The sequence below is a fragment of the Calliopsis andreniformis genome, unplaced genomic scaffold, assembly GCF_051401765.1.
Source record: "Calliopsis andreniformis isolate RMS-2024a unplaced genomic scaffold, iyCalAndr_principal scaffold0026, whole genome shotgun sequence".
In the NCBI taxonomy this organism is placed as follows: Eukaryota; Metazoa; Arthropoda; class Insecta; order Hymenoptera; family Andrenidae; genus Calliopsis; species Calliopsis andreniformis.
Genome location: NW_027480435.1, coordinates 7,039,166 through 7,052,722, shown reverse-complemented (window position 1 = coordinate 7,052,722; position 13,557 = coordinate 7,039,166).

Below are 13,557 nucleotides of genomic sequence, written 5' to 3'. Positions count from 1 at the left end.
AACGCAGATATGACCATCACCTTCACACGGGTTGCAATTATTCCTGTTATAGGATGGAAAGACTGTTGTATTTTTATTGTATTTTAGACTTCAGGTGTTGACTTCTGAGGCCGTAGCTGTTCGATGTGGTGGAAGAACGCCATAGAGTGAAGCATAGGTTGCCCGGAACGTAGAAATGACCACAAGTTTCATAGTGGTTGCAATTATTCGTTTTATACGATGGAAAAACTGTTATATTTATATTGTATTTTATGCTTCTGGCGATCACTTCTTAGGCCCGAAATATTCGATCTGGTGGAACAACGCCCTAGGGTGAAGCCAAGGTTGCCCGGAACGTTGAAATGACCATAACTTTTACACTGGTAGCAATTATTCGTTTTATACAATGGAAAATCTGTTCTATTTATTTTGTATTTTATGCTTCGGGCGTTGACTTCTAAGGCCCTAACTGTTTGATCTGGTGGAGCAACGCCCTGGAGTGAAGCCGAGGTTGCCCGGTACGTAGAAATGACCATCACTTTCAAACTGATTGCAATTATTCGTTTTATACAATGGAAAAACTGTTCTACTTATTTTGTATTTTATGCTTCGTGCGTTGACTTCTAAGGCCCTAACTGTCTGATCTGGTGGAGCAACGCCCTAGAGTGAAACCTAGGTTGCCCGGAACGTAGAAATGACCATAACTTTCACACTGGTTGCTATTATTCGTTTTATGCGATGGAAAAACTGTTATATTTATATTGTATTTAATGCGTCTGGCGTTCACTTCTAAGGCCCTAACTATTCGATATGGTGGAGCAACGCCCTAGAGTGAAGCCTAGGCTGCTCGGAATGTAGAAATGACCATAATTTTCACATTGGTTGCAATTATTCGTTTTATACGATGGAAAAGCTGTTGTATTTATATTGTATTTTATGCCTCTGGCGTTGACTTCTAAGGCCGTAGCTATTAGATGTGGTGGAGCAACGCCCTAGAGTGACGCCTAGGGTGCTCGGAACGTAGAAATGACCATTACTTTCACACTGGTTGCAATTATTCGTTTTATACGATGGAAAAACTGTTATATTTATATTGTATTTTATGCTTCTGGCGTTCACTTCTTAGGCCCTAACTATTCGATCTGGTGGAACAACACCGTATAGTGAAGCCTAGGTTGCCCGGAACGTAGAAATGACCATTACTTTCACACTGTTTGCAATTATTCCTTTTACACAATGGAAAAGCTGTTGTATTTATATCGTATTTTATGCTTCTGGCGTTGACATCTAAGGACCTAACTATTCGATCCGGTGGAGCAGCGCCCTAGAGTGAAGCCTAGGTTTCTCGTAATGTAGAAGTGACCATTACTCTCACACTGGTTGCAATCATTCGTTCTATACGATGGAAAAGCTGTTGTATTTATATTGTATTTTATGCCTCTGGCGTTGACTTCTAAGGCCGTAGCTATTAGATGTGGTGGAGCATCGCCCTAGAGTGACGCCTAGGGTGCTCGGAACGTAGAAATGACCATTACTTTCACACTGGTTGCAATTATTCGTTTTATACGATGGAAAAGCTGTTGTATTTATATTGTATTTCATGCTTCTGGCGTTGACTTCTAAGGCCCTAGCTATTCGATCTAGTGGAGCAACGCCCTAGAGTGAAGCCTAGGTTGCCCGGAACGGAGAAATGACCATCACTTTCAAACAGGTTGCAATTATTCCTGTTATACGATGGAAACACTGTTGTATTTTTTTTTGTATTTTATGGTTCGGGCGTTGACTTCTAAGGCCCTAAGTGTTTGATCTGGTGGAGCAACGCCCTAGAGTGTAGCCTAGCTTGCCCGGAACGTAGAAATGACCATAACATTAACACTGGTTGCTATTATTCGTTTTATACGATGGAAAAACTGTTATATTTATATTGTATTTTATGCTTCTGGCGTTCACTTCTTAGGCCCTAACTATTCGATCTGGAGGAACAACACCGTAGAGTGAAGCCTAGGTTGCCCGGAACTTAGAAATGAGCATTACTTTCACACTGTTTGCAATTATGCCTTTTATACAATGGAAAAGCTGTTGTATTTATATCGTATTTTATGCTTCTGGCGTTGACATCTAAGGACCTAACTATTCGATCTGGTGCAGCAGCGCCCTAGCGCGAAGCCTAGGTTGCTCGGAATGTAGAAATGACCATTACTTTCACACTGGTTGCAATCATTCGTTTTATACGATGGAAAAGCTGTTGTATTTATACTGTATTTTATGCCTCTGGCGTTGACTTCTAAGGCCGTAGCTATTAGATGTGGTGGAGCAACGCCCTAGAGTGACGCCTAGGGTGCTCGGAACGTAGAAATGACCATTACTTTCACACTGGTTGCAATTATTCGTTTTATACGATGGAAAAACTGTTGTATTTATATTGTATTTTATGCTTCTGGCGTTGATTTCTAAGTCCCTAGCTATTCGATCTGGTAGAGCAACGCCCTAGAGCGAAACCTAGGTTATCCGGAACGTAGAAATGTCCAGTACATTCAAACTGGTTGCAGTTATTCCTGTTAAACGATGAAAAAACTGTTGCATCATTATTGTATTTTATGCTTCTGGTGTTGACTTCTGAAGCCCTAACTATTCGATCTGGTGGAGCAACGCCCTAGAGTGAAGCCTAGGTTGGCCGGAATGTAGAAATGTCCATAACTTTCACACTGGCTGCAATTATTCCTGTTATACGATGGAAAAACTGTTGTATTTTAATTGTATTTTATGCTTTTAGCGATGAATTATAAGTCCCTAGCTATTCCCTCTGGTGGAGCAACGCCCTAGAGTGACGCCTAGGTTGCTCGGAACGTAGAAATGACCATTACTTTCACACTGGTTGCAATTATTCCTGTTATACGATGGAAAAACTGTTGTATTTTAATTGTCTTTTATGCTTTTAGCGATGAATTATAAGTCCCTAGCTATTCGATCTGGTGGAGCAACGCCCTAGAGTGACGCCTAGGTTGCTCGGAACGCAGAAATGACCATTACTTTCACACTTGTTGCAATTACTCCTGTTATACGAGGGAAAAACTGTTGTATTTTTATTGCATTTTATGCTTCGGGCATTGACTTTTAAGGCCCTAACTATTCAATCTGTTGGAGCAACGCCCTAGGGTGAAGCCTAGGTTGCCCGGAACGTAGAAATGAGCATAACTATCACACTGGTTGCAATTATTCGTTTTATACGATGGAAAAGCTGCTTTATTTATATCGTATTTTATGCTTTTGGGGTTGACTTCTTAGGTCCTAACTATTCCATCTGGTGGATCAACGCCCTAGGGTGAAGCCTAGGTTGCCCGGAAAGTAGAAATGACTATAACTTTCATACTCGTAGCTATTATTCGTTTTATACGATGGAAAAACTGTTCTATTTATTTTGCATTTTATGCTTCGGGCATTGTCTTCTAAGGCCCTAACTATTCAATCTGTTGGAGCAACGCCCTAGGGTGAAGCCTAGGTTGCCCGGAAAGTAGAAATGACCATAACTTTCATCCTGGTTGCAATTATTCGTTTTATATGATGGAAAAACTGTTGTATTTATATTGTATTTTATGCTTCTGGCGTTGATTTCTAAGTCCCTAGCTATTCGATCTGGTAGAGCAACGCCCTAGAGTGAAACCTAGGTTATCCGGAACGTAGAAATGTCCAGTACATTCACACTGGTTGCAGTTATTCCTGTTATACGATGGAAAAACTGTTGTATTTTAATTGTATTTTATGCTCTTAGCGATGAATTATAAGTCCCTAGCTATTCGATCTGGTAGAGCAACGCCCTAGAGTGAAACCTAGGTTATCCGGAACGTAGAAATGTCCAGTACATTCACACTGGTTGCAGTTATTCCTGTTAGACGATGGAAAAACTGTTGCATCATTATTGTATTTTATGCTTCTGGTGTTGACTTCTGAGGCCCTAACTATTCGATCTGGTGGAGCAACGCCCTAGAGTGAAGCCTCGGTTGGCCGGAACGTAGAAATGACCATTACTTTCACACTGGTTGCAATTATTCCTGTTATACGATGGAAAAACTGTTGTATTTTAATTGTATTTTATGCTCTTAGCGATGAATTATAAGTCCCTAGCTATTCGATCTGGTGGAGCAACGCCCTAGAGTGACGCCTAGGTTGCTCGGAACGCAGAAATGACCATTACTTTCACACTGGTTGCAATTATTCCTGTTATACGAGGGAAAAACTGTTGTATTTTTATTGCATTTTATGCTTCGGGCATTGACTTTTAAGGCCCTAACTATTCAATCTGTTGGAGCAACGCCCTAGAGTGAAGCCTAGGTTGCCCGGAACGTAGAAATGACCATAACTTTCATACTGGTTGCAGTTATTCGTTTTATATGATGGAAAATCTGTTCTATTTATTTTGTATTTAATGCTTCGTGCGTTGGCTTTTAAGGCCCTAACTGTTTGATCTGGTGGAGCAACGCCCTAGAGTGAAACCTAGGTTGCCCGGAACGTAGAAATGACCATAACTTTCACACTGGTTGCTATTATTCGTTTTATACGATGGAAAAACTGTTATATTTATATTGTATTTTATGCTTCTGGCGTTGTCTTCTTAGGCCCTAACTGTTTGATCTGGTGGAGCAACGCCCTAGAGTGAAGCCGAGGTTGCCCGGTACGTAGAAATGACCATCACTTTCAAACTGATTGCAATTATTCGTTTTATACAATGGAAAAACTGTTCTATTTATTTTGTATTTTATGCTTCGGGCGTTGACTTCTAAGGCCCTAACTGTCTGATCTGTTGGAGCAACGCCCTAGAGTGAAACCTAGGTTGCCCGGAACGTAGAAATGACCATAACTTTCACACTGGTTGCTATTATTCGTTTTATGCGATGGAAAAACTGTTATATTTACATTGTATTTAATGCGTCTGGCGTTCACTTCTTAGGCCCTAACTATTCGATATGGTGGAGCACCGCCCTAGAGTGAAGCCTAGGATGCTCGGAACGTAGAAATGAGCACTACTTTCACACTGTTTGCAATTATTCCTGTTATACGATGGAAAAACTGTTGTATTTATATTGAATTTTATGCCTCTGGCGTTGACTTCTAAGGCCGTAGCTATTAGATGTGGTGGAGCATCGCCCTAGAGTGACGCCTAGGGTGCTCGGAACGTAGAAATGACCATTACTTTCACACTGGTTGCAATTATTCGTTTTATACGATGGAAAAGCTGTTGTATTTATATTGTATTTCATGCTTCTGGCGTTGACTTCTAAGGCCCTAGCTATTCGATCTAGTGGAGCAACGCCCTAGAGTGAAGCCTAGGTTGCCCGGAACGGAGAAATGACCATCACTTTCAAACAGGTTGCAATTATTCCTGTTATACGATGGAAACACTGTTGTATTTTTTTTGTATTTTATGGTTCGGGCGTTGACGTCTAAGGCCCTAACTGTTTGATCTGGTGGAGCAACGCCCTAGAGTGTAGCCTAGCTTGCCCGGAACGTAGAAATGACCATAACATTAACACTGATTGCTATTATTCGTTTTATACGATGGAAAAACTGTTATATTTATATTGTATTTTATGCTTCTGGCGTTCACTTCTTAAGCCCTAACTATTCGATCTGGAGGAACAACACCGTAGAGTGAAGCCTAGGTTGCCCGGAACTTAGAAATGAGCATTACTTTCACACTGTTTGCAATTATTCCTTTTATACAATGGAAAAGCTGTTGTATTTATATCGTATTTTATGCTTCTGGCGTTGACATCTAAGGACCTAACTATTCGTTCTGGTGCAGCAGCGCCCTAGCGTGAAGCCTAGGCTGCTCGGAATGTAGAAATGACCATAATTTTCACATTGGTTGCAATTATTCGTTTTATACGATGGAAAAGCTGTTGTATTTATATTGTATTTTATGCCTCTGGCGTTGACTTCTAAGGCCGTAGCTATTAGATGTGGTGGAGCAACGCCCTAGAGTGACGCCTAGGGTGCTCGGAACGTAGAAATGACCATTACTTTCACACTGGTTGCAATTATTCGTTTTATACGATGGAAAAACTGTTGTATTTATATTGTATTTTATGCTTCTGGCGTTGATTTCTAAGTCCCTAGCTATTCGATCTGGTAGAGCAACGCCCTAGAGCGATACCTAGGTTATCCGGAACGTAGAAATGTCCAGTACATTCAAACTGGTTGCAGTTATTCCTGTTAAACGATGGAAAAACTGTTGCATCATTATTGTATTTTATGCTTCTGGTGTTGACTTCTGAAGCCCTAACTATTCGATCTGGTGGATCAACGCCCTAGGGTGAAGCCTAGGTTGCCCGGAAAGTAGAAATGACCATAACTTTCATACTCGAAGCAATTATTCGTTTTATACGATGGAAAAACTGTTCTATTTATTTTGCATTTTATGCTTCGGGCATTGTCTTCTAAGGCCCTAACTATTCAATCTGTTGGAGCAACGCCCTAGGGTGAAGCCTAGGTTGCCCGGAAAGTAGAAATGACCATAACTTTCATCCTGGTTGCAATTATTCGTTTTATACGATGGAAAAGCTGCTGTATTTTTATCGTATTTTCTGCTTCTGGCATTGACTTCTAAGGTCCTAGCTACTCAATCTGGAAGGGCAACGCCCAGAGTGAACCCTATGTTGCCCGGAACGAAGAAATGACCACTACTTTCACACTGGTTGCAATTATTCGTTTTACACAATGGAAAAACTGCTGTATTTATGGTGTATTTTATGCCTCTGGCGTTGACTTCTAAGGTCCTAACTATTCGACTTGGTGGAGCAACGCCCTAGAGCGGAGCCTAGGTTGCCCGGAACGTAGAAATGACCATCACTTTCACACTGTTTGCAATTGTTCATTTTATATGATGGAAAACCTGTTGTACTTATATTGTATTATTGTATCGGGCGTTGACTTCTATGGCCCTACCTATCCGATCTGGTGTAGCAACGCCCTAGAGTGAAGCCTAGGTTGCCCGGAAGGTAGAAATGACCATTACTTTCACACTCATTGCAATTATTCCTGTTATACGATGGAAAAGCTGTGGTATTTATATTGTATTTTATGCTTCTGGCGTCGACTTCTAAGGCCGTAGCTATTACATGTGGTGCAGCAACGCCCTAGGGTGACGCCTAGGTTGCCCGGAGCGTAGAAATGACCATCACTTTCACTCTGTTTGCAATTGTTCATTTTATATGATGGAAAGCTGTTGTAGTGATATTGTATTTTATGTATCGGGCGTTGACTTCTATGGCCCTACCTATTCGATCTGGTGTAGCAACGCCCTAGAGTGAAGCCTAGGTTGCCCGGAAGGTAGAAATGACCATTACTTTCACACTGTTTGCAATTATTCATTCTATACGATGGAAAAGCTGCTGTATTTTTATCGTATTTTCTGCTTCTGGCATTGACTTCTAAGGTCCTAGCTACTCAATGCGGTGGGGCAACGTCCAGAGTGAATCCTATGTTGCCCGGAACGAAGAAATGACCACAACTTTCACACTGGTTGCAATTATTCGTTTTACACAATGCAAAAACTGTTGTATTTATGGTGTATTTTATGCTTCTGGCGTTGACTTCTAAGGCCTTAACTATTTGATCTGGTGGAGCAACGGTCTAGAGCGAAACCTAGACTGCCCGGAACGTGGAAATGACCATTACTTTCACACTGGTTACAATTATTCGTTTTATACGATGGAAAAACTGTTGTATTTTTTTTTCTATTTGGTGCTTCTGCCGTTGACTTCTTAGACCCTAGCTATTGGATCTGGCGGACGAACGCCCTAGAGTGAAGCCTAGGTGGCCCGGAACGTAGAACAGACCATATCTTTCAGACTTGTTGCAATTATTCCTGTTATGTGATGGAAAAACTGTTGTATTTATATTGCATTTCTGCTTCTGGCGTTGACTTTTAAGGCCTTAACTATTTGATCTGGTGGAGCAACGCCCTTGAGTGAAGCCTAGGTTGCCCGGAACGTAGAAATAACCATAACTTTCACACTGGTTGCAATTATTCGTTTTATACGATGGAAAAGCTGTTTTATTTATATTGGATTTTATGCTCCTGGCGTTGACTTCTAAGGCCTTAACTATTGGACCTGGTGGACCAACGCCCTAGAGTGAAGCCTTGATTGCCCGGAACGTAGAAATGACCATTACCTTCACTCTGGTTGCAATTATTCCTGTTATACGACGGAAATACTGCTGCATTTTTATTGCATTTTATGCTTCGGGCGTTGACTTCTAAGGCCGTAGCTATTCGATGTGGTGCAGCAACGCCACAAGTGAAGCCTAGGTTGCCCGTGACGTAGAAATGACCATCACTTTCACACTGGTTGCAATTATTCCTGTTATACCATGGAAAAAATCTTGTATCTTTATAGTATTTTATGCTTCGGGCATTGACTTCTATGACCCTACCTATTCGATCTGGTGGACCACCGACCGAGAGTGAAGCCTAGGTTGCCGGGAACGCACAAACGACCGTTACTTTCACAATGTTTGCAATTATTCATTTTATACGGTCGAAAAACTGTTGTATTTATGTTGTATTCTATGCTTCTGACGTTGACTTCTAAGGCCGTAGCTATTCGATGTGGTGGAGCAACGCCCTAGAGTGGAACCTATGTTGCCCGGAACGTAGAAATGACCATCACTTTCAAACCGGATGCAATTATTCCTGTTATATGATGGAAAAACTGTTGTATTTCTATTGCATTATATGCTTCGGGCATTGACTTCTACGGCCCTAACTATTCAATCTGTTGGAGCAACGCCCTAGGGTGAAGCCTAGGTTGCCCGGAAAGTAGAAATGACCATAAGTTTCATACTGCTTGCAATTATTCGTTTTAGACGATGGAAAAACTGTTGTATTTATATTGTATTTTATGCTTCTGGCGTTGACTTCTAAGGCCCTAGCTATTCGATCTATTGGAGCAACGCCCTAGAGTGAAGCCTAGGTTGCCCGGAAAGGAGAAATGACCATAACTTTTACACTGGTAGCAATTAATCGTTTTATACAATGGAAAAACTGTTCTATTTATTTTGTATTTAATGCTTCGGGCGTTGGCTTCTAAGGCCCTAACTGTTTGATCTGGTGGAGCAACGCCCTAGAGTGAATCCTAGGTTGCCCGGAACGTAGAATTGGCCATCACTTTGAAACTGGTTGCAATTAATCCAGTTATACGATGGAAGAACTGTTGTATTTTTATTGCATTTTATGCTTCTGGCGTTCACTTCTTAGGACCTAACTATTCGATCTGGTGGAACAACGCCCTAGGGTGAAGCCTAGGTTGCCCGGAACGTAGAAATGACTATCACTTTCGCACTGGTTGCTATTATTCGTGATATACGATGGAAAAACTGTTACATTTTTATTTTATTTTATGCTTCGGGCGTTGACTTCTAAGGCCCTAACTATTCGATCTGGTGGAGCAACGCCCTAGAGTGAAGCCTAGGTAGCCCGGAACGTAGAAATGACCCTATCTTTCAAACCAGTTTCAATTATCCGTTTTATACAATGGAAAAACTGTTGTATTTATTTTGTATTTTATGCTTCGTGCATTGACTTCTAAGGCCCTAACTATTCGATGTGGTGGAGCAACGCCCTAGAGCGAAATCTAGGTTGCCAGGAACGTAGAAATGACCATTACTTTCACACTGGTTGCAATTATTCCTGTTATACGGTGGACAAACTGTTAGATTTTTATTGTACCTTATGCTTCTGGCGTTGACTTCTTAGACCCTAACTGTTCGATCTGGTGGAACAACGCCCTAGAGTGAAGCCTAGGTTGCCCAGAACGTAGAAATGACCATAACTTTCACACTGGTTGCAATTATTCGTTTTATACAATGGAAAAACTGTTCTTTTTATTTTGTATTTTATGCTTCGGGCGTTGACTTCTAAGGCCATACCTATACGATCTGGTGGAGCAACGCCCTAGAGTGAAGCCTAGGTTGCCCGGAACGTAGAAATGACCATATCCTTCACACTGGTTGCAATTATTCCTGTTACACGATGGAAAAACTGTTGTATTTTTATTGTATTTTATGCCTCTGGCGTTGACTTCTTAGGCCCGAACTATTCGATCTGGTGGAGCAACGCCCTAGAGTGAAGCCTAGGTTTGCCCGGAACATAGAAATGACCATAACTTTCACAACGGTTGCAAATATTCGTTTTATACGATGGAAAAACTGTTGTATTTATATTGTGTCTTATGCCTCTGGAGTTGACTTCTTAGGACCTAACTATTCGATCTGGTGGAGCACCGCCATAGAGTGTAGCCTAGGTTGCCCGGAACGTCGAAATGACCATAACTTTCACACCGGTTGCAATTATTCGTTTTATACGATGGAGAAACTGTTGTATTTATTTTGTATTTTATGCTCCTGGCGTTGACTTCTAAGTCCGTAGCCATTCGATCTGGTGGAGCAGCGCCCTAGAGTGAAGCCTATGTTGCCGGGAACGTAGAAATGACCATAGCTTTCACTCTGGTGCAGTTATTCGTTTTATACAACGGAAAAACTGTTCTATATATTTTGTATTTTATGATTCGAGCGTTGACTTCTAAGGCCCAACCTATTCTATCTGGTTGGGCAACGTCCAACAGTCATGCCTATGTCGCCCGGAACGTAGAAATGACCATAACTTTCACACTGGCTGCAGTTATTCCTGTTATACGATGGAAAACTGTTGTATTTATATTGTATTTTAAGCTTCTGGCGTTGGCTTCTAAGGCCCATCTATTCGATGTGGTGGAGTATCGCCCTAGAGTGAAGCCTATGTAGCCCGGAACGTAGAAATGGCCATTACTTTCACACTGGTTGCAATTATTCGTTTTTTTCGGTGTTAAAACTGTTGTATTTATTTTGTATTTGGTGCTTCTAGCGTTGACTTCCTAGGCCCTAACTATTCGATCTGGTGAAACAACGCCCTAGAGTGAGGCAGACGTTGCCCGGATCGTAGAAATTGCATCACTTTCACACTGGTTGCAATTATTCCTGTTATACGGTGGAAAAACTGTTGGATTTTTATTATATTTTATGCCCCGGGCGTAGATTTCTAAGGCCCTAGCTATTCGATCTGGTGGAGCTGCGCCCTTCACTGAAGCCTAGGTTGCGCGGAACGTAGAAGTGACAACCTCTTTCACACTGGTTGCAATTAATCGTGTTATACGATGGAAAAACTGTTGCATTTTTATCTTACTATATGCTTCGTGCGTAGCCTTCTAAGGCCCTAACAATTCGATCTGGTGGAGCAACGCCCTAGAGTGAAGCCTAGGTAGCCCGGAACGTAGAAATGACCCTATCATTCAAACCAGTTTCAATTATCCGTTTTATACAATGGAAAAACTGTTGTATTTATTTTTTATTTTACGCTTCGTGCATTGACTTCTAAGGCCCTAACTATTCGATCTTTTGGAGCAAAGACCTAGAGTGAAGCCTAGGTTGCCCGGAACGTAGAAATGACTATTACCTTCACACTGTTTGTAGTTATTCCTGTCGTACGATGGAAAGACTGTTGTATTTTTGTATCTTATGCTTCTGGCGTTGACTTCTTAGGCCCTAACTATTCGATGTGGTGGAGCAACGCCCTAGAGCGAAATCTAGGTTGCCAGGAGTGTAGAAATGACCATTACTTTCACACTGGTTGCAATTATTCCTGTTATACGGTGGACAAACTGTTAGATTTTTATTGTACTTTATGCTTCTGGCGTTGACTTCTTAGGCCGTAACTATTCGATCTGGTGGAACAACGCCCTAGAGTGAAGCCTAGGTTGCCCGGAACGTAGAAATGGCTATTACCTTCACACTGGTTGTAGTTATTCCTGTCGTACGATGGAAAGACTGTTGTATTTTTGTATCTTATGCATCTGGCGTTGACTTCTTAGGCCCTAGCTATTCGATCTGGTGGAGCAACGCCCTAGAGTGAGGCCTAGGTTTGCCCGGAACATAGAAATGACTATAACTTTCACACCGGTTGCAAATATTCGTTATATAAGATGGAAAACCTGTTGTATTTATACTGTGTTTTATGCCTCTGGAGTTGACTTCTTAGGCCCTAACTATTCGATCTGGTGGAGCAACGCCATAGAGTGTAGCCTAGGTTGCCCGGAACGTAGAAATGACCATAACTTTCACACCGATTGCAATTATTCGTTTTATACGATGGAAAAACTGTTGTATTTATTTTGTATTTTATGCTCCTGGCGTTGACTTCCTAGGCCCTAACTATTCGATCTGGTGAAACAACGCCCTAGAGTGAGGCAGACGTTGCCCGGATCGCAGAAATTGCATCACTTTCACACTGGTTGCAATTATTCCTGTTATACGGTGGAAAAACTGTTGGATTCTTATTGTATTTTATGCTTCAGGCGTTGTCTTCTAAGGTCGTAGCTATTCGATGTGGTGGAGCAACGCCCTAAAGTGAAGCCTAGGTTGCCCGGAACGTAGAAATGACCATTACCTGCACACTGGTTGCAATTATTCCTGTTACGCGATGAAGAGACTGTTGTATTTATACTGTATTTTATGCTTCTGGCGTTGACTTCTAAGTCCCTAGCTGTTCGATCTGGTGGAGCAGCGCCCTTGAGTGAAGCCTAGGTTTCCCGGAACGTAGAAATGACCATTACCATCACGCTGCTTGCAATTATTCATTTTATACGATGGAAAAACTGTTGTATTTTTATTGTATTTTATGCCCCGGGCGTAGATTTCTAAGGCCCTAGCTATTCGATCTGATGGAGCTGCGCCCTTCACTGAAGCCTAGGTTGCCCGGAACGTAGAAGTGACTACCTCTTTCACACTGGTTGCAATTAATCGTGTTATACGATGGAAAAACTGTTGCATTTTTATCCTATTATATGCTTCGTGCGTAGCCTTCTAAGGCCCTAACAATTCGATCTGGTGGAGCAACGCCCTAGAGTGAAGCCTAGGTAGCCCGGAACGTAGAACTGACCCTATCTTTCAAACCAGTTTCAATTATCCGTTTTATACAATGAAAAAACTGTTGTATTTATTTTGTATTTTATGCTTCGTGCATTGACTTCTAAGGCCCTAGCTATTCGATCTTTTGGAGCAAAGGCCTAGAGTGAAGCCTAGGTTGCCCGGAACGTAGAAATGACTATTACCTTCACACTGGTTGTAGTTATTCCTGTCGTACGATGGAAAGACTGTTGTATTTTTGTATCTTATGCTTCTGGCGTTGACTTCTTAGGCCCTAACTATTCGATCTGGTGGAGCAACGCCCTAGAGTGAAGCCTAGGTTTGCCCGGAACACAGAAATGACCATTACTTTCACACTGTTTGCAATTATTCATTCTATACGATGGAAAAGCTGCTGTATTTTTATCGTATTTTCTGCTTCTGGCATTGACTTCTAAGGTCCTAGCTACTCAATCTGGTAGGGCAACGTCCAGTGTGAACCCTCTGTTGCCCGGAACGAAGAAATGACCACAACTTTCACACTGGTTGCAATTATTCGTTTTACACAATGGAAAAACTGTTGTATTTATGGTGTATTTTATGCCTCTGGCGTTGACTTCTAAGGTCCTAGCTATTCGACCT